This window comes from Morone saxatilis, unplaced genomic scaffold, assembly GCF_004916995.1.
Source record: "Morone saxatilis isolate NCDOM2014 unplaced genomic scaffold, NCSU_SB_2.0 Contig7, whole genome shotgun sequence".
Classification (NCBI taxonomy): Eukaryota; Metazoa; Chordata; class Actinopteri; family Moronidae; genus Morone; species Morone saxatilis.
Genome location: NW_023340246.1, coordinates 8,440,098 through 8,450,716, shown reverse-complemented (window position 1 = coordinate 8,450,716; position 10,619 = coordinate 8,440,098).

The following is a 10,619-nucleotide window of genomic DNA, read 5'->3' as shown; positions in this document are numbered from 1 at the left end:
TAATGGTTGAAAAAAAAGAACAATTGGATAACATGTCAAGCAAGTTTATTGCGGCAACTAAACAAAAGTTTTTGATGACGCAGTACTTTTCAGTAAGTTTAGTTTTAATATTGATGTTTCATAACTCATTAAAACCAGATTTAATCTCAAGTTATGCTATTATTTTTAAAACCATACAAGAACCTTTAGTCTTACTGTGACGGTTTTCTGTTAAACTTTGCATAATTCTCAGTGCTCAAGAACTTCCTCTGTGTACTGCTGAGAAAAACTCTGACTTGGAACAGAATCTTACTGTTACTGACTGACTGCTCACTTGTAGACTCAGCCTCAGTTGTGTTGGCAATTTTTTCAAAAAGTGAAAGAGGACATATGCTTTAGTATTTCCAGTGATACATTGACAACATGAATATTATAATTCACAGTTAATATTGTTTTCACAGTCAGTAGCACTGTATGTCATGCAGAAGTGTTTTGTTGCAGTTTCTTTTTCAATTATGGGTTTCAACTGAAATACTGTAGTTTGTGACTGCATTTTCAGTTGGTATTTTACAATTTGTCCTTATTATCAGAGGTCCAGAGGAAGTCCATATATGTAATTAGGATAGCATTAGTAATATTTATCTTGAAAACATTTTTTGCGGCGCCCTGGTAGCTCACCTGCCCCATGTACCAAGATTGAGTCCTTGCTGCAGCGGCCAATGTCTTAAAGTTTCACAATACATATGTTTTCTAGCTTACAATTTAACAAAACAAAAATAATGTTCTTAGTAATTATTCAAAATACAAAGAAACTAAAGTTTCCTTCTTTTGTTCACTCTCATAAACCAGTCTAAATCCTCCTTTGTAAATGCCTAATACCAGTCGTGGGACAAGATGACTACATAAAAGTAAAATCTGCCCACCTATCTTTCTATAAGTGAAACTTTCAGTGATACACAGATTAACAAACCCATTTAGAAAGGAGAAAAACAAACACTGTGCCTTCCTCATTGCTGGTACAGAAGCACAGTAAACAGTTTGCTTCTGGCACTGTTACACTGCTGTGCTGTGCTGTTGCTGTGAAAATAAAGTGTGTTTTTAGTGTATTATTTTTGTATGTAAATCCTCTCTGGAAGCCCGCATAATGTTTATATAACCCAAAAAACAAGAGATGTAGTTGATGTAACTGCTATAAATAAAAACCTGGCACTGACTGATGACTGGCACACTCACTTGACTCCACAAAAGGGTCACACCCTCCCAGCTGAGTCACACATCACAGGACTTCCTAAAGTAATCCTATTACTTTTTTTGTCTCCACAAAGCATTGGACCTTAAGACTCTTGATATAGAAAGAAGCAAACAAATGTCTGGAAGATTGAACAATAACAAAGACGTACAGTGATGAGTCAGAGACAGTCAAGAAATTGACTGCGTATAGCAAATGGTTATACAGTTGATTCTTTTCGGGAAAGGTTCTTTGAGAGAGCTAATCCCACTTAACAAGCACATACAGGAACATGTATTTATAGTTACATCAAATATCAGCCCAGCAAAAATATAGCACATTAGGAGGAGGTTATAATAGCCATGCTGTACACCTGCATGAATACTATTGGATGGAGAAAACCTCAAAATGTATTTCTTATCAATGTTTTTTTGAAAACTATTTCCGATCCTGAGATTGGTAACCATTTATTGACAGCTTTGAGGGTAGCCTACAGTTTTTATTCATCAAGATTATTAAGCTGATTTATTTTACATTCTACTTCAAGACTATTGGTAAAATAATATAATAGATGTTTAAATTAATGGCTGCCAGAGTGCCAGAGGTGTTACTGACATATGGCAAAGATTAGTGAATTAGCTCTTACTTAAGCTGAGAAACCTATACGGTAACCTATACCTGTAACTCCATGTCTACTATTCCCAGAAAAGAGCAATTTGATGTAGTATTTCTTCATACCGTGGTCCCCAAAAGTTCAAACTACACTAATAATTGGTTGGTGGATCATTTGAAAGCATACAGCAGTGGTTGGTCAGTGTCCACTCTGCTCATTAGGCGTACTGACAAAGTCGGAAGAGATGACCCTTGACTGCTTTACTTTAAAGAAGGGGCGCCAGTCAGACAAAACACAAGGTTCTCATTACTGATTCTGTTGTTTAAAAGCAACTTTTTCTCTCTGTGGTTGTCCATAAATGCAAGATAAAACCAGGAGAGTTCTGATTATCTAGTCAGTGGTGAAGAGTGCGAAGCAAAAAGAAATCAGTAGAGTCTGATTTGAAGGCAAACGGGTCTCAAGATGAGCTGGTTGAGACAAGATCAAGGAGAAGCTACTCAGCACACATGTGTTTGTTATTTTAGAGAAAGATACAGAGGGCAATAGCAGATTAAGCTAGAAAGAAAGAGACAAAGGCGACAAAGGCTATAGACTGTTGACAGAGACTGGGGAGACAAAGAGAGAAAAATGAGGAAATGAAGTTTGTCAGATGTGTAACCACTTTTTTATGGGTCCTTTCTTCTGGCAGAATGACCTGTTGCTATGGAAACAACACAGACCATATGTGTGAATAAAAATAAATTTCACCCTGTGATTACTGTTTAAATCTAAATTGCCATCCAATTATTTTATGGCCCTTCCAGATAAGATGGTCTCATGTAAAAACATATTTGAAGCCTAATTTGAAGCCTTCTAAACAACAAATTTTTATTCCTGACTTTAAATTTGTATGTGCATCTGCATGCTGACACTATCCAGTCTTTTGCTGCCTTTCTCCATGCTGAGTTAAACCCTTTAACAAGCAGCTGCTGTCGGTTGGCCAGTCATTAAACTCATGCTGTGTGGTCAAATATTGTTCAAACCCTCAGAACTTTATTTTATTTTCTATCAGAGATCCCAAGGTTTCCAAGGACACAAAATGCGACAGACATTTGGGTAAATGTGTCTAAAATGAAACACAAGACGTGATGGGTATTTTCATTTGATTTGTATTTTCATTCGCACAATGTATGAGTGTTGCTTCAATAAACAGCTGCAACAAGCTAGCCTGATAGCCTGAGAGCATTTTCATTTTGTGGCATTGTGTTAGTGCTAGCTGATTTCTTGTTGAGGTGGAGTAGCTGGTAATTTTGTTTTGTTTTTCCTTTAACCAATACTTGACGTATCCATCCTGCCAACTTAGTTTTCAGTCAACATGAAAGCAGCGGTAGCCGATACTAAGAGCAGTTAAGCGTGTTTCTCATTGATCAAAAAATGGAATTAGAAAAATATGCCACTGTAAAGGTTTTTATTTCTGAGAGTGGACATATAACTTGTACACTTGGACACTAATTTAAATTCCAACCAGGGGAAATAGTCATCAATTGGCACCAAAACACCGAACCTATTTGAAGAAATTGGACGTGTAGGCTGCAATTTGAGGTCTTAAGCCTGGCAAGTACATGATGGCTGTTTTTGTGGCCAGGGTATTTTGCTTTGTTTTGCCCTAACCAAGTGACATTTTAGTCCAGCTGAGGTCATTCACATCCACATGGGAGCTGTTAATTTAATGTATTTCATGATGGTCACAAAAACATTCCAAAAAACCTCTACAGGTCTTATACACGTGTGTTACAATTTTCTGACTATTTTTCTACTGCTGTATTTCAAAGATATTTTTATGGGAATGACACAGGAAGGACCAAAGCTTTAAAATAACCAGAACAAGCTACCAGAAATAATATACTTGATCTGATACTGCCTCACAGAAAAAGGGGGAAACTGGATGTTAAGGGGTTAAAGATTAAAGAAAGGTCCAGTGTGTAAGATTTAGTGGAATCTATTGTCAGAATATGGCAGAAATTTTTGTGTTTTCAGTCCCTTACAATGAGACGTTTTTATCTGCCATGTTAAACCAACAAGTTTCTACACTGGTCCAGAATGGACAAACTGTTTTGTGTTTTTCATTAGGTTTGCAGCCACCACAGTTTCTCCAACAATTTGGTTGAGGCAAGCGGTTTCAGTTAGTTGCAATCTCGAATCTGATCTTGCTGTGCACTCCATCTGAGCTTTACAGTTCAATAATGCCAGAAACTCACCTGGGACCTGTTGCTACGTCCTCATACTTTTCAGCAGTCTTGGTCCAGCTGTAAGAAGCTGTACTGTGGAGTCCGCTCTGACCTTTCTAAAGCAGTGTGTGAAGTAGGCAGGCTGGGTTGCAGGCAGCACGGTGGGTCTCAGAGGGAAAAACAACAACTTGGCATGGAACAGTGTGTACCTACAGCAGCATATTGAATGTGTGAAGAATGAGCGGACTCCAACCAGTCCTCTGTGTCTCTCTCACTCTTTCCTTCCTTTCCACAACCTACTTCATTCTCTCAAAACCAATATTGCATAGCTTTATTTCCAAGTGAGTGTTATAAATTCCTCTGTGTACAAAGTCAGTGGGAGGGAGAGGGTTATGTAAGCAGGAAGAAGTCTATCATGTCGATTTCTTGGTGACACTGCAGAAATGCTTTAGGGCCCCCAGGATTCAATTTAGCTATTGTTTTGACTGCTTGTATACATTTAGCAGATTTTTGTCTTCGAAATTTCATGAATATGTTTTACAGCACTTCATTAACATTATTTCCATGTATTTTCCACTTTATAAGATGCATTAGACATGACTGGGCAAAACAAAGAAGAGATTAACCACAAGTCTGGAGTAAATTATATGCAGTTTAATTTGCTGATTAGGATCACAAATACCTATTTTGTCTTACAAAAATACTTTTTTTTCATTTAGTCATTGGCATTAGTTTCCATCAGTTTGAAATTATGTATATATACAGCAGAGGTGCAGTCTGGGAAATAACAAACTTTTGCATTTTGGAAGTAAACTTCCATCTTACTTACTACACACAACAATGCAGCATACTGTTAAAGCCTTATGAATATGTCTGAAGGTTTGACAGGTTGTATGATAAAGTCTTAAGTGGGTTTTAATAATCTGTCAGTGAGTCGTCTTATTATGCACACATACAGCATTGCCTTGTCAGTGCACATAGTGTGCTGAAATGATGAAACATCAGAAGTCAACACTGCTCCCTGTATGCAAAATAAAACATGATTATGATGAAATGTATTGTATTGTAAGTTTTACTGTAGGAAACGTCCTTTTATGTTGTGTTTGGAGCCCCTATTAATTCCCTAATTTTTTTAATTTATCAAATCTAATTTTAACATCAAAAAGTTCATCATTTAAATGTTGTTACATCTGCATACATCCGCATCATAAGCTATCCAAATAAGGCACATTTTTAACTGAATTTCTAGAAGAGTTGGTGAAACTAATTCTCCAGTTTGGTGCTATTAAAACATTACAGAAGAAGAGTGTGCCATGAGATGACACAATTAAAATAGGGCCATTCAAACCTCAATTAGTAAAAAACCTGATTGATATATGAGATTCCTGTTTGTTTAATTTATTAATTTAAGGAATGTTACAGTTACATTGATCCACACAGATCAGATGTTTTCGTATGCTGCTAATTTTTGTCTCCTCAGTGGAGTGGAAACGACATTAAAGTCATATACTTCATCTTCATCATCAACTTTGTCACATTTTCCTTTTGTTGATAATCTTATTCACCTCAGTTAAGCATAAAAACAGTGGAAACACGCTAACTGTATAGTGTATTCATTTTGGCATTAATTTTACTCCTTGGACAATACAAGTTATAACAGCAATTGAACACACTTAAATAAAACACTAGTTTTGAGTTGCTGAAAGCAACCGACAGCACCAATAATTACCATGCAATCGGCTGTGCTCTTCCCATTGGGGACAGGCTAAAAAAACCCTTAAAGCTGATGAATGCATCAGTGCCAAACAACAGCACAGCTATTTCCATAGAGAATATATTGTAGTGCAGGGGAACCACAGATTAACACCAGGGATGTCCATGTTCCCTGAGCACAGTGTGTTGGTACACCTGTATACCATTTCCATATAGATTGCCTGTCCATCATTTCCATTTTGATATTGCAGGAGAGGCGGGACTGATAGAATAGACTGTGAGAGGAGCAGGGAGCGAGGAGACTTAGAGGCGACGATATATGGTGGTATGTGATGGGGAGGAACAGAGAGAGAGATACAGAGACAGAAGAAGAGAGTGTGTAAGCATTGGCTATAATATCTACTTAGAGTGGAAGCTACAGTTGCATATTTCATGCTGTTCCTTCAGATATTCTGTCTCAATATGAATGCCAACTGGCTGGCAAAGAAAGAGGAACAATTCTCAAGGCAGAGAAACCTCACAGAGTACTAACATCATGGTTGGTGTCTGAGGTCACCGATTTCATGATTATTGATTTTAATCCGCAGGTGAAGGTGAGAATGTACTATGTATCTGTGAAAAAAAAAGTTTCATTGTCAAACTGAATTCTTGATTTCTCATTATTTGTGTTAGCTCAGGAAATAATGAACTAATGATACTGTCCTATTGTGCATAAACTATACATATAATATGCTTTTTATTTTTTTAAATATACATAACAAATAAAAAAACAAAACATTTTGGACATATTTAAGTCACAACATTTGTGAGGAACTATCATGAAGTTTGTATTTCACATAGAGTGGAAGGCCTGTATCATATATCAAGCTCTTTCACTTGGTGGCTTTTACATATGCTTCACATGTTGTTTTCCACTGCCTAAACTCACTTCACGTGTGTCATTCATGAGAGGGCACCTTGCCCCTGGAACCAAGAGCCTCATTAAGAATCCAGCACTGACCCTCTATCACCCCAATTATTGCATACATTAATCCCATCACTCTTCCTGCTGAAAATCCAACCCACCCTACACACACACACACACACACACACACACTAAAGCGTCCCTGCACTGATGGCTCGCTGATTGTTTCTTTTGTGCTAAAATCAATCAGGGCACAGGGTTTATTTGCAGCTTCCACTAAATACGCACTCACTTACCATTACTATTAATTGGAGTTTGCTAAAGGATGGTGTTGTGACATGTGGAATACACATGACCATCAATGCACACAACATACCTTCTGAATATTATAGTTCTTACTGTACTTATGCACAACAGAAACAGAGCAACTTTGTCCTTGGTTCAGTATATTTGTGCCATGCTTCTCTTCTTGCTGAATCGTACTACTTTTAATATCTATTTCATGCCACTCAAACTCCTGTTGACTGAATAGTTGTGTGCTGCTTCACACCCACTAAAGCAGTGACAAGTGTGAGAGAACATGATGTGCCCAAGGTTAAAAAAGTAATCTAGGCGTCTTTTCCCCACACTTTTAGCTCATAAAAGGCCATCTGTCTCCCCACTCTGATTCACATCTCTCTCGACAGTCAACAGGAAGACGGATTTTCAGTCCGAAAAATAAGGAGGAGAGAGACTTTCTCTTTAGAGGGTTGTGCTGGATGTGCTGACTGCCAAATACTTTAGAGTAAATGGATCAAATTCTTATCTTGGAGGTTGAATAATTGTTAACACTCCCCACTCTCTCTCCTGAGGTCACTCCTCAACAAGCCTGTTGGAGATAATTGGCCTTTCTCTGTCTAATGAAGAACCAAACAGAGAGGAGAATGAGGAGTTGTAGGTGCACATACAAATAAACACACGGTCATTCATCCAGTAGCAGCAGGAAAGATTAAAAAACAAACTAATGGGGTAAATTATTTGTAATCTTCTAGTCTACATTACTGGAAAGACTATTTTGTGTTCGTATTTGACGTTAGCTTTAATGATGCATTATAAAAGAGTTTTCTGCCTTTACTTTAACACAAAAAGGGAATAATGTAATAATGTAATTACTATTTAAAAGCAGATTACAGAAGCTTCAGAACATTGTTATACTAGTCACCCTCACACAATTCAGTATAATTTCACATGAAATAGAATAAATTGGCCCGATTATGCTGTGGTAGAGAACTCCATGTCCATGGGGACAGACAAGACAGTGTGTTGGTTTGCAGATGGAAAAGTCATGTAAAGGTCACTGCTTCAATGCATCTGCTGGAGAGGACACATCTAGAAAGCATTGCTAACAAACCTTGAATGGATGTAGACAGATGAGTGTTGACAGGTTTTTTAAGAAACTTTCTTGCACAGTGCTGCTTTTACTTGCTTTTAGATTCGCGATTATGACTTCACACCATTAACATTAATCGCTTAATTTGTCTTCTTTCTTGTTGGAGACTAAGTAGCTGAAAAGGTCACCTGTCAGAGCATGAATGAACTATCTAATTTATGGAAAAGATCCTCCTCAGTTAAAAAAGTACTGCTGTTTAGCTTAAGACTTTTCTTACAGTTTCACTATTTAATAAGGCAGCCATTAGAAAGAGGTTTTTTCTTTCCTTTGTCTAGTTTAATAAAAACTTTATTAAGCTTCTTCAAGTAACAAACAGGCATCATCAATGGATATGGATGCTAAGCCTTACTAATACCTAACAATAAATTCATCCAAGCAACATATATTAACATAAAAGAGCAATAAAGAAAGAAAGAAAGAAAGAAAGAAAGAAACAAACAAACAAACAAACAAACAAACAAACAAAAAATATCTAAGATATAAGTTAACTTAAAGGGGGTTTGATTGAGATATAATGCAAGCAGTTTAAAGAGTCTTAAGTCTTAAAAATTCAACATTTTTGTTTTGCATAAAAATACTAAATTTAACTTACGATATTCAAAACCAGGTATTACATTCTTGAATAAACCACTCGTGCATTCTGTCCCAAAAAACCTTAACAACATTACAAGTGTAGAAAAGATGTTGAGATTGAGATTACTATCTAAATTAAATCTTACTCCTAAGAATTCACTGTGCAGATATAAATTGTTAATTGTTTTGAAATTAACCTCCTTAATTTTAGGAAACAACGGAAATGACAGATATCTAGTTTGAACTTTGACAGTGACCCTTAAAAACATTTGAGATAAAACTTCTTTTAACATGAAGAGTAAAGCGTTCTTTAGTGATTAGTGATCTCGAAATGTTCTTATCACATTTACTATCTATAAAATTGCAGATATCAATAAACAGATTAGCAGATATAGGCATTACAGAATAATAGTGTAACATTCCTTTTAACAGATTCATCAAAGCCACAGGAATAGTGTTTACTACTAAATAACACTGTCTTTATGAGCAATCCAAATTAAATTTTGTTTTGAAATCAGTATGACTATATATATTCCCGCATTCATCCATAAAATGTACTATAGTCTAAACTCCTTTCTCCATCCAGTCTTTATAAAATAAGGATTGCTTTCTGTGTAAAATATACCTGTTATTCCAGACTGTAGCATTATGCTTATAAAGAATTTTCCGATATAGTAATAACTGCATATGATAATCTGACAACTTAAATCAAAATCACATCTTAAAGGAAAATGAATTCCTCCTACCATTTGAGAAAGATAGGCTGGTAAACTAAACCATAAACAATGTTTATAGTTTATAAAGGTCTGCAACCATTCATTATCTTAAAATCAATCACATTCATACCTCCTTATTCTACTGTTTTAACCATATCACCTTTTTGGATCAAATGTTGCTTATTATTCTAAATAAAATTATAATGAATTTGGTTTATTTTCTTTATATACCTGTCTGGTACAGCCATGGAATATGCTGGGTAAATTTATCTAGAAATCTCTTCAATCTCAGTTAACAATATTCTTCCAAATATTTTAATATTCCCTTGTAACCAGCTATTCAACATTTTTTGATTCTTTAGCACAACAGCTTGAATATGAGGGGTTTTACCTTTAGAAAGAGTAACTTGCGCTTTATTAATGGTAAATGTTATTCATGCTTTATAATCAATTCTGCAGTTACAAATGCTTGGGTGTCTCACTTTCTAATAACTAAACTAAAGTTGTGAATGTTATTATTAATAATTAATAAGCTGCTCTTAAAAAGCAGCAAATGACTGCATTTATATTTTGTTATAATAACTTGTTAATAAATTGATTTTAGTCCAGATACACTGCAGCCCTCTCCCAAGAGGTAATACTGAGATCAGACTATATTTTTACCTATTAAGATGATCACTGTGTCATATTTGGCAATCACAGTGTGATACATACATATATACATACATATATTCTTGCCATGATTTGTACCCTGACCAACACTATCTGTCCAGGGACCAACCTCTCCATTTGTCAGCACCAACAAAGTTGCTCCTCTTTGCTTTGTCATGTTTATAGTTGTGTATACACTGATCTTGGCATAAGTGTACAAATTATCCAGGGATGGGGTCTACCTGATGAGTTAAAGCGCTATGTAAAATACAAAGAAATACAGTAAACACATAATAGTTAGTTACTTCCATGAGTTTTGGTACAGATTCATCAGTTTGTTCAGATTCATGGTGATGCATCGTAATGACTTTGGTGACTTTGGCTAAACTTTTCATCTACTGCCATCATCAGGTTGAAAATTTAGATTTGCCCACTAATTTAACAACAACACTAATAACGGATGGCTCAGCTGATTCTGTTATGTTCAGTACCATACTCCAGTAGTTCCTAGTGTTTTCCCCTCCCTGGTGTTCCTGCCTATCTCTCTCTGTTCTCCTCCCACTCTCCCTGGTTGCCTGAGGACCTGATTACCTGCTCACCTGTCTG